Source organism: Pleurodeles waltl, chromosome 3_1, assembly GCF_031143425.1.
Source record: "Pleurodeles waltl isolate 20211129_DDA chromosome 3_1, aPleWal1.hap1.20221129, whole genome shotgun sequence".
Taxonomy (NCBI): Eukaryota; Metazoa; Chordata; class Amphibia; order Caudata; family Salamandridae; genus Pleurodeles; species Pleurodeles waltl.
In genome coordinates, this window is record NC_090440.1 from 434,483,904 (window position 1) to 434,505,133 (window position 21,230).

General features: G+C 46.2%; 1 protein-coding gene across 1 annotated transcript in view; it reads left to right on the forward strand.

Annotated features, from left to right (window-relative positions):
* RLBP1 (retinaldehyde binding protein 1) overlaps positions 1 to 21,230 on the forward strand; it is a 271,954-nt gene that overhangs the window by 47,320 nt on the left and 203,404 nt on the right. The window lies entirely within an intron of this gene.

The following is a 21,230-nucleotide window of genomic DNA, read 5'->3' on the forward strand; positions in this document are numbered from 1 at the left end:
AATGTCCTAATTCTGTTCCTAATCATTGGGTTCGGGTGCAGTACAGTCTTTCTCTTTCTATAGGCTGGTATGTTGGCTCTGGTTTGTACTGGTAAGCTAGCTCCACTGTTTGAATCCATCAAGGGCCATCTATGCACCCGTAGGAGAAGCAAATGAATTGGGCTGGTGCATTTTGATCCTATTTATTAAACTGTGAGCTATGCCTAGTTTCAGTTTAACTTTAAATTTTCTAAACCTTCCAATTTTGACAAAATGTTTGATCCTTATATTTTGGTGTTTGATGCGTGTCATGCATTAACAAGAGCCAGCTTGATTTTATTATTAACTGGTGGTCATTTCTTATTGCTGTGTGGATGACCAGTTTAAAATGCAAAAGGAAATCAATGGATGCATGCCAATAAAATATTATAGGGCCAGTTTTTTTGCGACTAGCAACATGTCCGCCACAATTCTCAAGCACCTAACTGAAAATGACTCTTGCTACTGCTCAGAGCCCTGACACTTGCATAGGACCCATTCTTTACTTCATTAAACAACGCACTGATGCTGATATTGGGAAAACTCACACCAGAAAATGAAGGGCGGAATCATTAAATTGCTCACAGGAAATATATAGGTGACCACCGATTCTGAATTTATCAAAAACATGTTAGATAACAACGGCAGAACATGACTGTACCTAAGACAGTTTTCATAAATGACCTCTGCAATTCTACATCTCCACATTGCAGAGACTTGCGTAGCTCTTGTGAAGACCTTCCAGCAGATAAATGTGTAGCACACAGAATACTTGCAACCTTGTTATATCCAATATCTTACTACGATTACCAAGATCTGGCGTCTTCCCTTGATGTTGCTAAAAAAGTAGATAAACAAAACATTGCTTTCTCTTACATTGCTCATATGTCTAACATCAGTCAGTAGCAGTAAGCACGCTCCTTCGTAGATCGTCATCCTACCATCCTTCAGACAGCTCATTCACTACTACCTAGGGCCTGAGTTATATTTTTTAGCGCCGCATTTGCGTCATTTTTTGATGCAAAAGCATCGCAAACACAACATTCAATTACGTTTTGTAAGTTTGCGCCTCTTTTGCGTCAAAAATGGCACTAATGCAGCTCTAAAAAGTATAAATCAGGCCCCTAGTGTGAAGAGTCACTCTCTTGTGTAATCCGAATCAGGTCTGCTTTAGTATAGTAGAAGTATAGATGTATATCCTTGCTATTGTGCAAATCGATAGCTTTGTACCTGATACAATGTTGTTGGTAGAGGGAGATAAGCCAGCAACTTCATAGAGGGAGCCAAAGTATGAGCTGAGACACCAAACTATTCTACATGAACTCTTTCTCTCTTTAAACCACCATGACTCATCAGAGTCAGATTGCAATGAAAGTATTAACAGAACAGTGGCATGTTGAATTTCATTTTCTGGCATAATGACGTGCATGACTTTTCTATAATGAATTGTCATTTCCGGATAATTGAAAACAAAATGTAATGGAAGAAGTTAAGCTATCACCCTCTCTTCTTCCTGTTGGCAGATCTGCCTCCGTTTCAGTTATGTCAGCAACTCGGTTGTAGACTCACTTGCAGTCCTGGTGCCTTCTGCATGGGATGTCTGTAGACTGCAGGAAAATGTTACAGGTTGGCGCAGCCCTGGGCTGACCTGAGTTCTGTCTATGTTCCAGGTAGAGATGGAGGGCTATTCAAAATATCTGCTTCCACTTTGCATTATTGTGCCAGGGAGGGTTCATAGAAGGGTCTATTGATCTCCTCACCTGACCAGATATTGAGGCCCATATTTATACTCGGTTTGCGCTGAATTAATGTAATTTTTTTTTACGCTAGTTTAGCGCAAGCCTAACTCCATATTTATACTTTAGCGCTGGATACGTCTAGTGCCAAAGGTTTGGAGTTAACGTCGTTTTCTGGACGTGAAAACCTAACTTGTGTCGATGAGATGCAAGGTAGGCATTCCTGTCCAGAAAAGGACGATATGGCCTTAGCGCCATATTTATCCCACCATGCTAAAATACAGCACGGGGGAATGGGGGCCTTAAATAATGGCGCTAAGCTTGCTTAGCGCTATTATTTAACGCCTGGGTATATGGGCCCACCACCCACCCACACCAGAAGGACACCACAGGATAGGGGACCCATCCCAGGTAAGACCCGGTAAGTATTTTTTGTATTTCTTTCACGCTTGGGGGCCCTGACTTGGGGCCCCCTGCATGGTGCTGGCCCCAATGGCCATGTCATTTGTCTCTTGGGCATGGCCACTGGGGTGGTGGGCATGGCTCCTGTCTTTAATAAGACAGGAGCCATGTCCATGGGGGTTGTGCGCCAGAAAATGGTGCTACACTGCTTAGAGGCATGTTTTTGCCTCTAAACAGTGTAGCGCCATAAGTTGGCGCTCAAGCTCTGGTTTCCCATACGTGGGTTTACCAAGAACTTACTGAGACTTACAGATCGCTCATTACTTACCATTGGTGGCTTAATTGTCACTCACATTTCCTTGCTTCGTATTCAGTGGCTTTCTTTGTCCCAGCTGGCCCATCCTTCCATTGCTAATTGTTCGGAAACTCCTTTTTCCTTTTTACTTGAGCACTCTGTGGGAGTGCATGTGTTTTCCATTTCTCTCCTGTATGCCTCTTCCATATACATACTCTCGCATTCCAAGTTGTTTTCTCTTAGTATTGAAAGGTGTCTTGTGTGCTTAACTCCCTGCCAAACTCCCTCCCTCCCCTGTGCTATCTTCTGCTTTATCTCCAGTGTGCTTCTCCTATAGACTCCATGCTTGCACTCCCTCTTGTGCTGCTTTCCCCCTCCCCGCCTAACACCCCAACCTGCTCCTCCGTTGTCCCATGGCCACCAATTTTGTGTGTGCGACTGAACATGCACTAAGACCCCCATATCCTCAGTAATGGTTTCTGGCAAATTCAGGCCTCTGGACCTACGGCACCCTTAGGCCCATAGTTAGGGGATTTTGGTGCAGGGCAGCGCAGCAAGTCACCTTGCTGAGCTGCTCTACATCAAAGGGAAAGGGCAGGAAGGTGTTGTATCAATGGCATATGCGTATTCCTGTTCTTTCCCCCGCGCTGATGCCGTTTTGACAGCCTAGCGTAAACACAGGTGCCTTTGCACCATGGTGCAAGGGTGCCTGCGCTGCATGCAGGATTGCTTTTGTGCAGGAAGGTGCACCTTCCTGCGCAAAATACTGCTGGGAGGCTTTTTCCTCTTTCTATGTGTGCTGCAAAATGCAGCATACATAGGAAGAGGAAACAAGCATTTGCAATGCAACGGGTCTCACATTTGCTCGGGTTAGAGCTATTAGCGTTGTAAACTCTTAACTGGACTTTTCTTGTCACATACATTAAAAGTAAAAAAAAACAGCGCGATCACGCTATGTAAAACCCAGCGCCATTGCGCTGAAATTGAAAACCAGCGTGATCGCACTTTGTAAAACCCAGCGCCATCGTGCTGCGTGGAAAATAAAAAGATAAAGTAGTGCAGAAATTAGGCTGAAAACATGGAGCCTTGCATGTTTTCAGTAGTTGGCCGGTGCACTCGAGTAGGGCTAAACACCGGAAGAGGCATGACATATGCATGCCTTTCACTTATGAAATCAAGTGGATTATGAAAGGCAAACCCACAAACCAATGAAAGTGAAAGGCGAGACATGCTCGTGGTTAAAAGCCCAAAGAGAGATTGCAACAGGGACGGAGCGCTTGTATGCTCATCCCTAAAAACGAGGAGAAATAGTGATATTTCTCCTTGTTTCGCCTCCCCTGGAGAATCATTAGTTTTTGGCCCATCCCCAAGTTTTCAAGGTTTAGTAAATCTGGGGATGCATCAAACTCCATGGGTGTTGCCTGGGAACACCCACTGCAATGCCTAAGGAACGCCTCCCTAACACAGAGTAAGGCAAGGCCGCCATTTTGGTTGCCTTGCCTTACTCCATATCTATGAGGCCACACAAATAGGATTTAAAGGTTTGTGATACCTTTGTATCACAAAAAGTAAGGCTCTGGCGACGCAAGGCACTTATAAATACGTCCCTTCGTTCTATGGTAGAAATATCCTGCCTATGACTGACAGCTTCTTCACAGCGATCTGTGAGGCGAGAGTAAAAACTGTGAAAAAGTAGTTGTAATAATCACCTTGCGCCCTTTTTATTGCTTCCACATGCTCCTGTCGAGCTTCTGTTTGAACAAGTCGAACCTGATCTGTATATTCATGGAAAGGGAAACATCCACAGGCAATAAGGAACTTGAGATTTAAGCGTTTGACCTTTCCTTGAGTAAGTACATTGAACACGAGTCTTTAGCGGCGTCTACAACTACGGCGTCAATCTCACCTAGAGGGACAGCAAGAGTAACACGACCGAGACACTGTAAAAACCTCACCCAGCCTCCGGTTCATAAACGGGAGGGTTTGTCCATGACCTCTTGGGTGGGAAGCTGAAAAGCCTAGTTATGAAGCCAGTCTGGAGGCTACATTGCCAGCTTCACGTCCATCAGTGCTTAGTATTAGACAGAGACCACGACTCTGTGCTTTTGTTTGTTTTTAAGTTTCTCAGCTTCTTTAAAATTCTTATATTTTACCGGCTTTGAGACCCCACATTTACCCTCACAACTAAACGAGCTTCTCCTACCAATACACAATTAGCTTTTCTTTATTGATTCTTGTTTATGTCTTTCACGAGGAGTGCTATACATAATTAAAAGCACCGGATGTACGTCGATAACTGTCTATAGTGATGTGGATTTTGTATAAGAGAAAATGAATAATATATTTTATTTGAATATCGCCAATACATTAACTTTTTATATGAAAACAGTGGAAATAGTGGATGCCAGTGATGATGTCATTTTCTCCCCCAAAAATATGAAAAAAAAATCTTTAAATAGAGAACGTGAAACCTACGCATGTTCGTATAATTGATAGCAGACCACTATAATGATATTGGTATTTTATCAGATGGACACCATAAGCTGCCTGTTGCCTGTAAGAATTATATGTAAAAAAACACCCTGACTGTATACTATGAAGACATCCTCAGTAAAGAATCCCGCGACCATACAGAATGAAAACGCCAAAGTTCAGATCACAGAGCTCGAAGGTAGCGTGTAATATGCTTCGTATGTCAAGAGAGGGTACTTTGGACTTCATTTAGAATATGGCGCCGTCCATCAGGGTGACAGAGGTAATTAACTCCACCTCTCTAGCCAGACTACCCTCCACCATATCTGAAAATTTCTGCAGCCCTACCAAAGTGGAAGTTTGTTTTTGAAAAATAAAAAACAAATGGGTCTGATATCCTTAGAGTTTTTACCCCGGGTACGCAGTTCGTTGAAATTTTTTACTGTTTGAACTGAAAAAAGTACATAAGACCTTCAGCTCTAATTTGATGATTTGAGTTGATGAACGTACAGTGACAACCCCAACTCCACCAGGGCATCGAAGCAGGGCTCTGCATCGGGAGCACTGCCATTGGAAACACTACTGTCTGCCTAACTCTAAATAGAACGGGCGAACCATCAGTTTGTCGGACAATGTAGTACACCATGTTTGTGACAGAGTACCCTGTCCGCCAAACTGTAAAGCAGCCCCTTTATTCCTTATAGTACATGCTCACATCACCAAATCCTCTTTTCAATACATTGGGCTTCATTTACAATTAGGTAGAGCAGGGCAGTGCTCTCACCCGGCAAAACTCATGGTTCCCCCACTGTATTTATAATCTGGGGGAAGAGCAACAATTATACCCATGAAGCTGGTACTGGCTATGTCAATGTAAACCTTTGACCCAGGTTGGCCTTCCACCAAGGGACCACATTGGTGGCCATTTTGGCCCTGCTGGGAGCAGTGCGACATCACTCATTTTGACTGCCCGTGTTCTCCATTTGGTGCACAGTGGACACAGGCAGGTAAAGTGATTAATAGTCCTCATGCGAAAGGAAAAAACTCTTTCTCCCTTTGGGCCATTTTTTTCAGAGAAAACAAACTCTTCTTTCGGAGTTTGTTTAAAATTTGTTGAACGATCCTTTAAACATGGGTCCCGATCAGCAAAACTTCAGGTTTATGAAGGTAGTAGGTGTAACTCTCTTCACAGGGGAGGATCTCTAAATAAGATGGACATTCCGCTGCTTGATCGTAAGCCAGGGTCTAAAAAATGCCTTTGTTGTTGTTTCACAGTGTGTTTCAGGCATATTTACAAGAAAGTGATGAATCGGTCCCGATGCACCACTTTTCTTGCTTCGCCCCACCCCACCCCACCCCACCCCACCCCTCCCCACCCCACTTAACAACACCATTGTTGTGCCATATTTACCAAAATACGGCAGTTGTTAGGACAATAGCATCACAATTTATGATGCTATTGTGGCGCTTCGCTGCACTAGCACCAAAAATGTTGCGGCTAGCACAGCAAATAACAGGGAGGCCCATTGATTAAAATGGGCGCATCATTCTAACGCCTGCTCTGAGCAGGGGTAAAAATGATGGCAAAAATGGCGCAGTGAAATGTTATAAATTTCACTGCACCATTTTTCCGAGCCTCCTTGCATCGGAACACCCCCCTTGCATACATTATGCCTGAGCAAGGCATAATGTGGCACAAGAGGTTCACAAAGTGGCGCATTGCAAGCATTGCACAACTTTGTAAATAGAGCATGGGGGTAAAGCCACCAGAGTGCTGACTTAGGGTAAAAGAAATTACGCTATGGTGGCGAAAGGTGGCACGAGGGGCTTGTAAACATGCCCCTTCTGTATGACACTACGTGCCTATGCAGGAAGTTAGAGCTCTAGTTGTGTTCTGGTTGTGCAAAACTACATTTTTAATCAATGCAGATGAGAAAACAGTAGTCTAACATAAACTATAGAATCAGCTCTACAGCAAATAAACATATATTTATGTATATTCACTTAAAGTGATTTATAGTTACCTTAGGACACAAGTTATAGTTACTTGAGCTAACCATAACTATAGCTGCTGAACTTCTGTGGTTTTGTGAGAGTAAATTCAGATCTTAACTATAACATCCCTGTAACTTTTGTTTTTTTTAGTGAATTTCTATGCTTTTTAAAATTCTATTTGCTGACAATAAAGTTCATGTAACCTTTGTTTTTTTCAGTGAATTTCTATGTTTTTTTAAACATAAAGTAATTTTAATTCCTGTACGTTAAACCTACCCCCACCGCGCTCAGCCTTCGGCCGTGCACAGGAAGGGTTGGTCGCAGGGTGTGTGAGTGTCTTTGTGAGTGTATCAGTAGCGGTGTGAGTGACTTGGCCACAAAGGAACCTCACCTGCCCTTTTATCCAACAAGAGTCCACAGTTTTGCGGAAGATATCTATCGAAGTTGAGTGCTTTCTGCCTTCTTGGGTAAATGTCCAGTATGTATTCTACACTACAGCTGTGTAATGAAGCATAAGGAAATGTCACCAGTGACCTTGTGTGTGTTTTGGCGATATGATTGTTCTTGGTGCGGCTTTATCTAGAAATATGTGATAACATGAATCTTCCCATAGAGAGGGCAATAAGACTACAAAGACGTAACTTTCCACCAAACCAGGGTCTTTCCTGCTATCCATATGACGTAAGTGCTTTTTTGTTTTGTGGGGATGTCCTCATATCCCTCGGGATCAAGAATGCACCGCCAAAATTGATGGCAAACACACCGGGGGACCCTTTGGTAAGCTGTCCATCATCTTGGTAAAAAGCCGTGAAGACCTTTGCGTACTTCTAAGGTAGACGGTGTAGGGCCAAGAGCGGAGCGTCCAGGTAATCTGTACCTTTGCATACTAGTAGCAATTTAGAGGGAGAACCATAGACTCTGCTGTCACCAGGAAAGGGCAAGAAAGAACCCACTCATCTCAGTCACATACAGATTGTGCTGCAATAGATCAGCGATGCAGTCACCTCCACAAAGGATTTCAGATCCTTTTTCATTATGGAATCGATTAGTAAACACACTAAATAGAAGAGGAGGGCCATGGACCCCCTCCAGGATGATCTCGGCCCAGTGACCCCATCCTCTGGGGCCCGGACATGTTTCCTGGGTGCCCCCCCAAGGCACCCAGTGGGCAATCGGCCCGCATGGGGATCCTCAAGCCCCCCACGGTCCCAGCCGGCTCCTCACCTCCTGTGGGAGCCAACATTGCTATTGAACACAGGGAGCTGCTAAACATGCAGCTCCCTGTGTGCAAAAGAAATCGTTTACTCTCTTTCCCTGCCTGAATCTATGTGGGCAGAGAAAGAGATGAAACCTCTACTTCCAGCTGTTGAGAGCACTTTGACAGCTTTCGCCTGCTGGAATCAGTGTTTGCTCTGACTTAGCAGGACCTGTCAAAGTTCTCGTCAAGTCAGGGACATAGCAGGAGCCAGCCTTGGGGGTGGTGGTCCCCAAGGTCAACATTGGCTTCAGGAGGGGGCTGTATGGCCTCCCTCCTTTACTTTTCATGGCTGGCCCCAGGGAGGTTGTGGTCCCCGGGGCCATATGTGTGTCCTGCAGCTCCTCTCCTATTCTTTTTAAAACATTTGGCCCCAGGGAGGTGGTGGTCCTCAGGGCCCAGGGGTCCTGGGGCTTATAGAGCCTCAGAGGGGTGCCATGCACCCCTCTCCTTTTCTTAAACACTTCCCCCGGGACTTGGCCCACCGGGGCTATTTTCAAAACAAGCACGGGAGCCCACACTTTTTTATTTTCACCAAGGTCACAGATGCTTTTTTGCCCTGGCAGACTAACTATGACTACCTAGTGCCGACTGCCATTAGGATTTATATATATATATATATATATATATATATATATATATATATATATATATATATATATATATACATATATATATATACACATATATATATACATGTATATATATATATATATATATATATATATATATTTATATATACATATATATATATATATATATGTATATATATATTTATATATGTTACAAAATGCATTCTGGAAACCAATGGCGATAATAAATAATTAATAAATAAATATTTAGGAACTGCAGGGAGCCATTGAGGGCTCCCTCTCTATCTGTATTAGCCCATAAGGAGATTAAAAAAAAGAAAAAGCAATAGCTCAGTGTGAAGGTCTGTGAAGGTCACAGACCTTCACACTGAGCATTCATGGTTCGAGTCCAGCCGGACTTGCTTCCCTCTTTGTTTTTAAAGTACAAATTATTTTGACCATCACCATAAAGAAAATACTTTCATTTAACATATACCTGTATCATACCTGTATCATATCTTTGTCAACAAATTACTGTGTGATTTAATAATCAAAAAGTTTCAATTACATACTTCATAATTCATTGAAGGCAGTGCAAATTAAGCTTTAGATCATTTTTGTAAGTCAGCAATTAGTGTCATCCTTCATACTGAGGTCCAACCACTCTTGTAATCAATGTTCCATAAAGTTCAATAATTTGACTTAAACACAACCAAATTAAATCTTCTAGAATTCTTGGTTTATCACACCCCTATGACTCCCTAAATATTAACCCATATTGCACAACCTCAGGCTGAATTCAATAACTTCCCCTTTCCAGGCTACAAGCACCGGTGACCACCAAGGGAGAATCATTGCAAGCTAATCACTTGTATTGTTGCAGGAGACTCCAAGAAAGAAAGAAAAGACAAAAGGAAGACAAAGAAAAACAAAAACAACATGAGCAAAAGAGGATTAGGAGGAAAGAAAAAAAGCATAAGCATTTATGCAGGATCTTTCTGGAAATATTAAATGTTTGGAGGAAATGTCTCTCCAGATTTCTGACTCACAGAACAGTAAATAGCTCCTCTTCCATATTCAAACCTTCAGAAGACTTTTAGTCTAAATTAATTATACATTTTCATTCCGCTTGCCACAGTAGTCACTCATGATCACCTCCTCTGATCTGTTTCAGAATTGCATCTATCACAAAGTATTTTAAACATCTCACATCATTATTATGGCATTCATACACATGCCTGGCCACAGGGTATGACCAGTCTTTGTTGTTTACAGCCCTCAGAAGCTGCAAAATCCTTTTGTGAACCTGAAGGATTGTCCTCCCTACATACATAGTGCAAGCCGCACTCACACTGGAGTTTGTAAACAGAATAATTAGTTTGACAACTAAATGAATCTGTTATTTTGATCTGTCTCACTGAAAATGGTGTAGTGCATTCAAATGTATTCATCCCAAAGGTACAAGCTTTACATGTATGACATTTTCAACCTCTTACCTTATTGCAACCAACTTTTGCTCTCCCACATTTCAGAACTACTGTTTACCAAGGCATCTCACATAGAAAATGCTTTTCGAAATGTCACTAAAGGGGAGTTTGGATTGATTGTCCATGAAACAGGGTCCCCCTCATCAAATGCTAGTACTTTCTAAGAATACCTCACTGTTTTTTTTTCTGTGTGCTATATGGCTTTAACAATCTAATACCTGAATCACTCTCTTTTGGACGTTTTTTAAGGAAAAATGCTGACTCTCTGAGTACTCACGTTGCAAGAATCTCATCACTGCTTGGTCCCCACTTATGTTTCATCTTGGGTTGTGCTACAATTCCTTTTAACTCTCAGCAAGTTCCCATAGGGGATGCTGAATTTGGTATGCTTTGAGTGAAAACTGTTGGCATGAAGAATAGCACTCCTGCAGTTGTTTTTCTGAAAAGCCTGATTTTAGCATTCCATTTAGCACATATACTTGCAACTCTAAAAAGTCACCAGTGTCTTAATATGAATGATGGAAAGTTTTGTACATATTCCTGCAAAAAGTAGTCTACATACTTTGATATGTTTTCAAAGAGGCTATCCATTGCCGAGATAATAGGCCTACCCGGTGGTTGTACCTGGTTTTTATGAATACCATCCTCCGGGTCCATATCAATTTCCGAGCTTAGCTTAGAACTTGTTCCACTCATTCTATTATCTTGCAAAGCCCTATTGCTCTCCATAAATCTTTGCCTTTTAATTATATCAAAGCAACTGGGAAATGAAACGTTTGCGATTTCATCCCTATTATTAAATCTTCTTGCTTTTTTTTCACCATATCTTCACATAATTTTTGCTCTACTTCCTCCTGTGCGTGTACACCAATTTCATTATTAAGGCAGTCGATATTTGCCTGTAATTCATTCTGGTCAGTTTTGGCATTCTTGAATATTATTTGCATCAGGGGCCTCTTTCAGCCCACTCTTTCATCATGAATGGGTTTGGGTTTTCATAGCGTGGTGCTGTGAGGATTCTTAACCTACGCAATATTCAACTAACCTCCAAATACTTCAATAAAGAGATCTCCTCTCCCATCATTTCGCCTGTTCACTCTGCATCAACTTTTCTAGTTGTCTCATTGCCACTGGGGCCTGCAGACACAGATCTGTGTTGCCAATACCAGATGCATTATCAAATAGTTGATCAGCTGCTGCTTCTCGTTCATGCAGCGCATCAGCAGACATAGCTGTTCACTTATTGTGCCACTGGCAATTGATGTTTACGCTCCGGCATTCGATACCTTCCAACCTGCTCAAGCCCTCACTCATCACAGTATCTGATCATACGGCTGGGTCCTCCAACTTAGCCCGATGTTTGTTATGCCACTGAATTGATCATAGGCACGGGAGGTCATGCGACTGCTTCTCTGAAGTCTCTCCTCATGGGACAATCATAACCACTGCAGTATTAGTGCAAAAGGCCATTTAGTAGGACAAGATTGCAATAAACATTACAACATGTAACAACACAACCTATTGAAATCCTTAACATATCAACTGTGTTTTTTCCTTTGCCCGTCACCAATCTCTCACCATAATGCCTCACACATTCTTTCTACCTTTCATCCCCATCACTTCCACCCATCACCACCGTCCTCATCACTTCCTTTCCGAAACATCCTCCAACCACCACTTCATTCACCTCTGCCAGTCAACCTATCCCCAGATCATCCTTCACCTAAAATCCTTATTCGTCCTCCCAAGGGGTAGATCCCCCCGCATCTGACTCTCCACCACTGCATGTACCAGTCCCACTCACCTGCAACCTGTCCTAATCTGGCATCACACCCACACCCCACTACGCTAACTGCAGGGAGGGTGGGTGACTAAGCGCTCCATCCCCTGTACTGCTGTGCCGGGAGAGGATGTTATTTCCTCTTGCGTCTCTTTAAATATACCTCCCTACCCATGTGACCCCACCATTTCCCCAGGGCTGACCAATCCTGTCCCCCTCCCTCCATCCTACGAAACCCTCCTTCGTGGGACAATCATACTGACTCCAGTATTAGTACAAAAGCCCATTTATTAGGACAGGATTGCATTTAACATTACAACATGTAACAACACAACATATTGAAATCCTTAACATATCAACTGTGTTTTCTCCTTTGCCCCAGTCACCAATCTCTCACCATAATACCTCACACAATCTTTCTGCCTTTCACCCCATCACTTCCTCCCATCACCGTTGTCCTCATTGCTTCCTTTCTGAAACATCCTCCAACCACTACTTTTTTCACCTGTTCCAGTCAACCTACCCCCAGATCTTCCTTCACCATAAATCCTTATTCTTCCTCCCAAGGGGTGAAACCGCCCGCATCTGACTCTCCACCCCTGCATGTACTGCTAACCAGAAAAAACCCAGAGGGTGTTTTACTGCTCCATCCTTGTACACATTAACTACTGTAACACCATCACTCCCATCTGCTCCTCCCGCACCACACTCTCTCATTCCACAACCGCCCCAACACATCCATGAGTTCCACAATGTAATAGGCATATCCCAGATCAGAATGGTGCACCCCAGCTGCTCAAAAAGCCCCTCATCTTCTTCCTTGATACCCCAATGTGACACCACTTTTATGTTCTTCCCCGCACAAAATTACCCTCATTGCTCTGTCAACCTTTTTCCTAGCCTTGTTGATGACTGCATGTTTGACTGCTCCCCTCCATTTCCTACATGGCACAAATTCCGTCCACACTAAACATATCCCAGACAGTCTGTGCTTAAGAATCTCCAGATCCTGCTGCATGTATTGCAGTAGTGTCAGTCTCGATAGCTGTACCAAATCGTTTTCCCCCAAATGAAAAACTAACATGTCTGGACATCCCCATCTTGGCACCATAGACGCTAGAAAAGGCTATAGAATGACCCATCTCATACCACCCTTTCCCCACCAGAGCACCTCATGAAATCTGTTAGGCAGTTGCAGATTGCATCTATATATCTGCCATTCAGTGTACTGTGCTGCCCAGTGGATTAATGAGTGCCCCACTACTGGGCCATTCACACATCCTAGGGGAAAAGAAACATTTTAGCTGCCATCCTCAGTCCACCGCAGACCTCCCCACCAAATTCCCCAGTCACTCCCTTACTTACGTGCATTACGCTCACTGCACTTCGACCTCCATCTTCTAATCCTGTGAATCTTAATCATCCCCCATCCCAAACGTGCCACCAATGTTGCTGCCCCAATCCAAAACAAATGAGTCCTGAAGGAGGCAGGATACTGGCCTAACACCACCACTACCATCAACAGCTGAAAAGCTGTGATCCTGCTGCCATCCTGATGACAAAACACTGCATCTTGTCTGCCCTCCGGCCACACTTGAAATGACTGCCACTCTCTCACCGGGCAAGCTGTTTCACCCCCCCTTCATTCAGCAGGTCCACTTCCCTGTCCTCTCTTGGTCCGTCTTGGACTTCCGCAACCATATCCCCACACGACTGACTTCCATCCTCACCTCCTCGAACCGTACTGCATCCTCGATCCCCAAGCCCAGGGCTTCAGACACCCTATCACTCCAAAAACATCCAAATCATACTCAAGTTGAACAATGCCACCTCAAACTTCCCGTGACAGCACCCCTCCAAATATCCCAGCATCTCACACAGTAATTTAAATGTAATGGCTTTCCTCAATCCCCTCCTGGAACCCGGTCTCTCCCTGCCCCATCCCTTCAGTACCTTGCCCAGCCATCTGATCACCAGCAGGGTCAAAACAGGAGCTTCCCATAAAAAGACAAACAAGCCAATTTTATCGCTATGGTCGTGGGTGACAAGCCCTTGTCCATTAGTTCTAAAACATAGGGCATCACTTATCCTTCCCTGTGAGTGCACTCCCTTCTTGAGGTCCTCTCTGCTCCCTCCTGGAACATCTGAAATTCCTTCAATGCTAGCTGATAGAAAATCTGGACCTGCCACACCATCTTCTCCTCCTGAAACCACATGGACATACCACTGAATTTGCCAAGAAAGTAGTGCCATACCCCTAAATCTGCCCCTACTGCCACGGAAAATCAAATCCTGTGGTGTGGTAGTGTGCAGCCTGACATAGTCATGCCCACCCACCTGCAAAAAGTATGTCCCCCCTCATCTCTCTGCAAGCAAAGTTGAGGAAGCCAAACAATTTTGTGCTTTCTGAAGCTCCAAGCCTCTTTCAACTACCACTTTCTCCAGAAAAGCCTGAATCTCCGGTACTTTCTGTTCCAGCAGCCTTGCAATCATGCTGACCGTGTCCAACTTGATCCCCAGAAAAAAACAAGGTTCTACTGGAGCCATCTGTCTTTTCAGGAGCCAGAGGCACCTCAAAAGTATCTGCCATGACCTCAAACTGTCGCAGTGCCCTGCCACAATCACCGGAACCCGGCTTACCCACAAACAATAAATCGTCTAGGTAGTCTGTGACCTCTCTGTGCCCACTCCCTTTTGGGAGAACCCATTACAAAAAGGGGCTGAATGCCTCAAAAAGGGCACAAGAAATAGCACAACCCACGGTCAGTGCCCTGGCTACATAGATGGCTCCATCAAACTGCATCCCCAACAAAGAGAAGTCCCCAGGATGAATAGGTAACAAACAAAATGCTGATTTGATGTAGCACTTCACCAGCTGAGCTCCCTGTCCACCCTGCCTGACCAAGCCAATGACATCAGCTGAGAAATGTACTTCCTTAGTAACCTCTGCAGCTATGAAATTTTTGACCAATGCACCCTTGGGCCAGGATAAATGATGTATCAACCTGAACTGCTCTTCTTGTTTTTTTGGTACCACACCCAGAGGATATATCATCAGATCAGACAGCGGCCAGTCCGAAAAGGGGCTCACAATCCTTTCTTTCTGTACCTCTTTGCTCATTTTTTTCCTCACTACCTCCGGTAGCTCCATGGCTGACCGCAATTTATCAGCCACCTGCACCCTCTAGGTCCTTGGTAACCCACTCGAAAGCCCTCCTGGAACCCCTGCTCCAGCTGCAATGCCACTCTATGTCAGAATACTGTGCCAGCCACTGCAGGAATGCTTCCAGCTTAATTGTCGTAGGATCCCTTTGGACCAGTAGGGGCCTGCTGTTCTCTGCCCCTCTCCACCCTCTGTTGATCTGCCTGGCTGGCCAGCGTAAAACATTGCATAATGGGATGTCCACCCACCACTTGGAGCACTCATGTTTGAACCTGCAAGGGTTCCTGTTGCTGAATCCCTTATTAAAGTTCCAGTAGGCCCCTGATGTTCCGCTTGCATAGGTACCTCTGGCCACATTGATGGCTGCATTATACGCTCCTTGTAGGGTGGGACATGGTTGAAAGGACTTGTATGCGATAGGTAAGTCACTCGCCGTATGCGTTTAGGCTGTAGATTTGAGTGGATGGCATCCACTGCATTGACAATTCAGAGTCCACGTCTCCCTATGGCTTATCAGGGTTTACACTGACCCACACCCTGAATTCCTCATCGCAGCTAAGCCAAGCAAACCTCCTGAAATGCATTTGGGCCTGCCTGATAATGTCCATGTACTTAAAAAAGGCGATGGCCCTTTCGGGGTACTTACCACAGTACACGCTAGCATATATACAAAATGCCAACGTACTGTTCTCCATAGTAATGGGAACCGTGGGTTTTCTGGCCAATCCGCACTCCTCTTCCTTCGACTCTTCTTTCACCTGAATATCCCTATGAAGAAGTTTAAATGCATCAACATACTCATGCTTCCATATTTTGCCGTTTGACTTGTTAGATAGTTGGGACCCCAGCAGCATGACCAAACCCATGTAGGGTAAACGTTTTTGTGACCAGGCTCCTCTTTGACGCCTAGCTCTCTTCCTCCCCTACTTTTGAAGAATCCATCTGGACTCCCGAACTACCTCCTTTTGCCTTGCTCTCTGTCTCCCCTTGAGCCTCACCCTCCTTACCAATCATTCAGTCACCCACTCCTATTGATTTTTGCACCTTCTTTCCTGATCCACCCTCCTGTGCATCACACACAGCCCACCAGTACTTCATACCTGCTGGAATGCCAGCGTAACTCTTCCTCAGGTGCCTGGTCACCATGCCTGCCTGATTCCGTCACCCTTGCATGCCTCCAGTATCCACACTTGACTCCTGTAAGACACCAACATCTGCCGCCAGTGATTCCACCTCAGCCCCCCATCACCTTTCGGCCACCCATTTCTTCCTCACCGACCTCACCTTCCTCCCACTCATCACTTGTGTTCTCATAATCAAGCTCCAGTTCATCCTCTGGTTCAACCACTTCACTCATCACCCGTTCTTTCAATCTCCCATCTCTAGAAGTGCATATAGACCCTTTGTTGGCCGTCCGCTCCTTAGGTATCACACAACTCATGTGGTCCTTTGTCGTAGGGAGGGCCTCAGTGAACCCCCCTAGTTCTTGAGACCAATGTCCTGGGGGCATCATGCTACCAGCTGGTTTTGCCATCTTTCTGCCAACCTCACCTGCTGGTCCTGAGCCACCGCCAACCTGGCCACTCCAGCCAGATACATCGCCATCATTGCCTGTCCCACGAGCCACACCATCTCCCCCTGTCTGACCACCCTCTTCCGTCTCATCAGGCACCAACAGCCAGTGCCATCTGGGCCTTTACTCTCCAGCTCCAACCTAGCTCCACCTTTGGGCAGTGCCCCTTTTGCCTTTTTTACCTGCTGCACCTGTTCCGCCTCTTGTTCCCTGGCCCTGCACATTCTCTCCCAAAGGGCCTCTGCCTCCTCCATTGCCCTGCACTGATCCTTGATCCAGGCCTCCAAATCCACCTCTGACTTACTCAACAGGCCGCTCACAAAGCCTCCCTGCCCAGTGCCACATGGGCCCCTGTCTATGACATACCCCTTGCCCTCACTCATCCCACCCACACCCAACACCGTGCCCTTACTCCTGTGAAACTACCTTTTCCCCTTGCCTGATACTGCCTCTGCCATCTCCTACCTGTTTCCTCTAACCTCGAATGCATGGGGACTGGGCCCCTGTTCCCTGTTGGCTGCTACCTGCCTTTGCAAGCTCAGTTCCATAGTGCCCTCTATTCCAACATCCATCAATCACCCCACATCCCCCACTTGCCTCTCCTGTCACTCCTGTGCTGTCTCAGTAGTGCCCCCCTCCACTGGCCTCCTGCATGGCCCCACTATGGGACCCACAATCCCCTTCCCCCATGGCACAGTGAGGCTTCAACACCTCCCTGGCAGTTTGGGGCCCCTGCCCCTGGAGAAAAGCTCCTCCCCCTCCCCCCTTAGACTTTTGCTTACTTTTCCACAGCAAGCTGCAGTCTGCAACTGTAGCCTCCATGCCTTGCAACGCAGCCCAGGTCAGTCGCTTCATGCCGACCCAGGCCCCCTCCAACACACCGGGCTGCAAGAGGTCAGCATGTCCGGCTTCCCTTGAGGATGTGCAGCACGGCGCCCACTGCCTCAAAATTATGCTGTGTGTCCATAACAGTTATATTCCCCCCGAAGGCAATTACCGCGGCCCCCTTGCCTTGTACAATGGGCCAACATCAAACCTGCTGCTTGAAAAGAGAGGAACGAGCTCCGCTAAGCACTCTGTCCCCTGAACTGCTGGAACTGTGAGAGGACGTAATTTTATTTTCCGGCTCTTTAAATATACCTTTCTACCCATGTCACCCTTTATCCCCCAAGGTCTGCATAATCCTGTCCCCCTCCCTCCATTCCATAAAACATCCTGGGGGAAGACTAGTCTGCGACTAGCTTCCCCCAGGACCCACCCTTTTCACTTGCCTTCAGCTGAATGAGCTGCATGTTGTGTTGACCCTATATAAGCCACACGACTGCTCAGATCAAGAAGGACGGCACTCAGTTGCCAGTGATTTATTCAATTAATACCCTGCCTCACAGCTTGGGTGTGCTGATGTGGAGAAAATGACTAAGTTGACATGGCACTCCCCTCAGAGTGCCATGCCAACCTCACACTGCCTGTGCCATAGGTAAGTCACCCCTCTATCAGGCATTACAGCCCTAAAGCAGGGTGCACTATACCACAGGTGAGGGCATATGTGCATGAGCACTATGCCCCTACATTGTCTAAGCAAAACCTTAGACATTGCAAGTGCAGGGTAGCCATAAGAGTGTATGGTCTGGGAGTTTGTCAAACACGAACTCCACAGTTCCATAATGGCTACACTGAAATCTGGGAAGTTTGGTATCAAACCTCTCAGCACAATAAATGCACACTGATGCCAGTGTGGAATTTATTGTAAAATGCACCCAGAGGGCATCTTAGAGATGCCCCCTGAATACCAGTCCAGCTCCTAGTGCTAGGCTGACCAGTTTCTGCCAGCCTGCCACAACCAGACGAGTTTCTGGCCACATGGGTGGAGGTGCTCCTCACCTCCCCCTGCAGGAACTGTAACATCTGGCGGTGAGCCTCAAAAGCTCATCTCTTTTGTTACAGCGCCACAGGGCATCCCAGCTAGTGGAGATGCCCTCCCCTCTGGCCACTGCCCCCACTTTTGGCGGCAAGGCAGGAGGAGATAATTAGAAAAACAAGGAGGAGACACCCACCAGTCAGGACAGCCCCTAAGGTGCCCTGAGCTGAGGTGACCTCTGCCTTTAGAAATCCTCCATCTTCAGTTTGGAGGATTCCCCCAGTAGGATTAGGGATGTGCCCCCCTCCCCAAAGGGAGGAGGCACAAAGAGGGTGTAGCCACCGTCTAGGACAGTAGCCATTGGCTACTGCCCCCCAGACCTAAACACACCCCTAAATTTAGTATTTAGGGGCACCCAAGAACCCAGGAAATGAGATTCCTGCAACCTGAAACAAGATGGACTGCTGACTTGAAAGCCTTGCGAGACGACAGAAGACGAGAACTGCTTTGGCCCCAGCCCTACCGGCTTGTCTCCTGACTCAAAAAACTGCAACAGCAACGCATCAGACAGGGACCAGCGACCTCTGAAGCCTCAGAGGACTGCCCTGAACCAAAGGACCAAGAAACTCCTGTGAGCAGCGGCTCTGCTCAACAACAAGCAACAACTTTGCAACTTTCTTGCAACTTCTAAAGACTTCACTTTTCCCGCCGGAAGCGTGAGATTTCACCCTCTGCACCCGACGCCCCAGGCTTGAGCTCCAGAGAACCAACACCACATGGAGGACTCCCAGGCGACTGCGACCCTGTGAGTAGCCCGAGACGACCCCCCTGTACCCCCACAGCGATGCATGCAGAGAGAATCCAGAGGCTCCCCCTCACCTCGACTGTCTGTAACAAGGAACCCGACGCCTGGACCAAGCACTGCACTCGCAGCCCCCAGGACCAGAAGGGACCAAACCTCAGTGCAGGAGTGACCCCCAGACAACCCTCTGCCTAGCCCAGTTGGTGGCATGCCCAAGAAGCTGCCCTGTGCCCTGCCTGCACCGCTAGAGTGACCCCCGGGTCCCTCCATTGAATCCTATACAAAACCCGACGCCTGCTTTGCACACTGCACCCGGCCGCCCCTGTGCCACTGAGGGTGTGTTTTGTGTGCCTACTTGTGTCCCCCCCCCAGTGCTCTACAAACCCCCCTGGTCTGCTCTCTGAAGATGCAGGTACTTACCTGTAGGCAGACTGGAACCAGAGCGCCCCTGTTCTTTATAGGCACCTATGTGTTTTGGGCACCTCTTTGACCTCTGCACCTGACCGTCCCTGAGCTGCTGGTGTGGTAACCTTGGGGTTGCCTTCAACCCCTAACGGTGGGCTGCCTATGCCCAGAAATTGAGACTTGTAAGTGCTTTACTTATCTGACAAATTAACCATTACTTACCTCCCCCAGGAACTGTTGATTTTTGAACTGTGTCCACTTTTAAAATAGCTTATTGCGATTTTAACAAAAACTGTATGTGTTATTGCTCTAATTCAAAGTTCCTAGCTTACCTGTGTGGAGTACCTTGCATTTTATGTATTTACTTCAAATCTTGAACTTGTGGTTCTAACAATAAATTAAGAAAATATATATTTCTATATAAAAACTATTGGCCTGGAGTTACGTCTTTGAGTGTGTGTTCCTCATTTATTGCCTGTGTGTGTACAACAAATGCTTAACACTACCCTCTGGTAAGCCTACTGCTCAACCACACTACCACGAAATAGAGCATTAGAATTATCTAATTTTGCCACTATCCTACCCCTAAGGGGAACCCTTGGACCCTGTGCACACTATCCCTTACTTTGAGATAGTATATACAGAGCCAACTTCCTACAGCACCCCTCACAGAAAATCCTAAACACCTCCATCACCACTGCCACCATCCCCAATGCCTGGAAACTCGTGAGGTCAAAACCCTTCTAAAGAAGCCCTCAGCAGACCACAGCGAGCTGAAGAACTACCGCCCCAGCTTGCTCCTCTCCTTTCCTGATAAAGTCCCGGAAAAGGCCATCAATCACCAGATCATGGACAACAGCCTGCTCGACCCATCCCAAGCCAGCTTCCCACCAAACCACAGCACTGAGACCGCTCTGATCGCAGTGACTGAAGACATCAGAAAATTCATAGACCTTGGCAAATCAGTGGCCTCATCCTCCTTGACCTATCTGCAGCATTCAACACCATCTCCCACCACACCCTTATCACCAGACTCCACAGCAACGGCATACAAGAAAACACCCTTAACTGGATCTCCCTCTTCCTCTCTGGCCAAACTCAGAGGATCCATCCCCACCTCAAAGACATTATCTGTGGTGTCCCCCAGGGCTCCTCCCTCAGGCCCACCCTCTTCAATGCATACATGACCCCCCCCTTGCTGACGTCACACAAAATCATGGACTAAACATCTACACTGACAACAGCCACCTCGTCCTCTCCCTCACTGACGACACCACTTCCACATGCTCCAGCTTTCAAAACACCATGACCAACATTGCTGCTTGGATAAGACAAACTGACATAAACTAAACTCAGACAAAACAGAGATCCTCATCTTTGAAAAAAGTCATCCCCCTGAAACAACTCATGGTGGCCA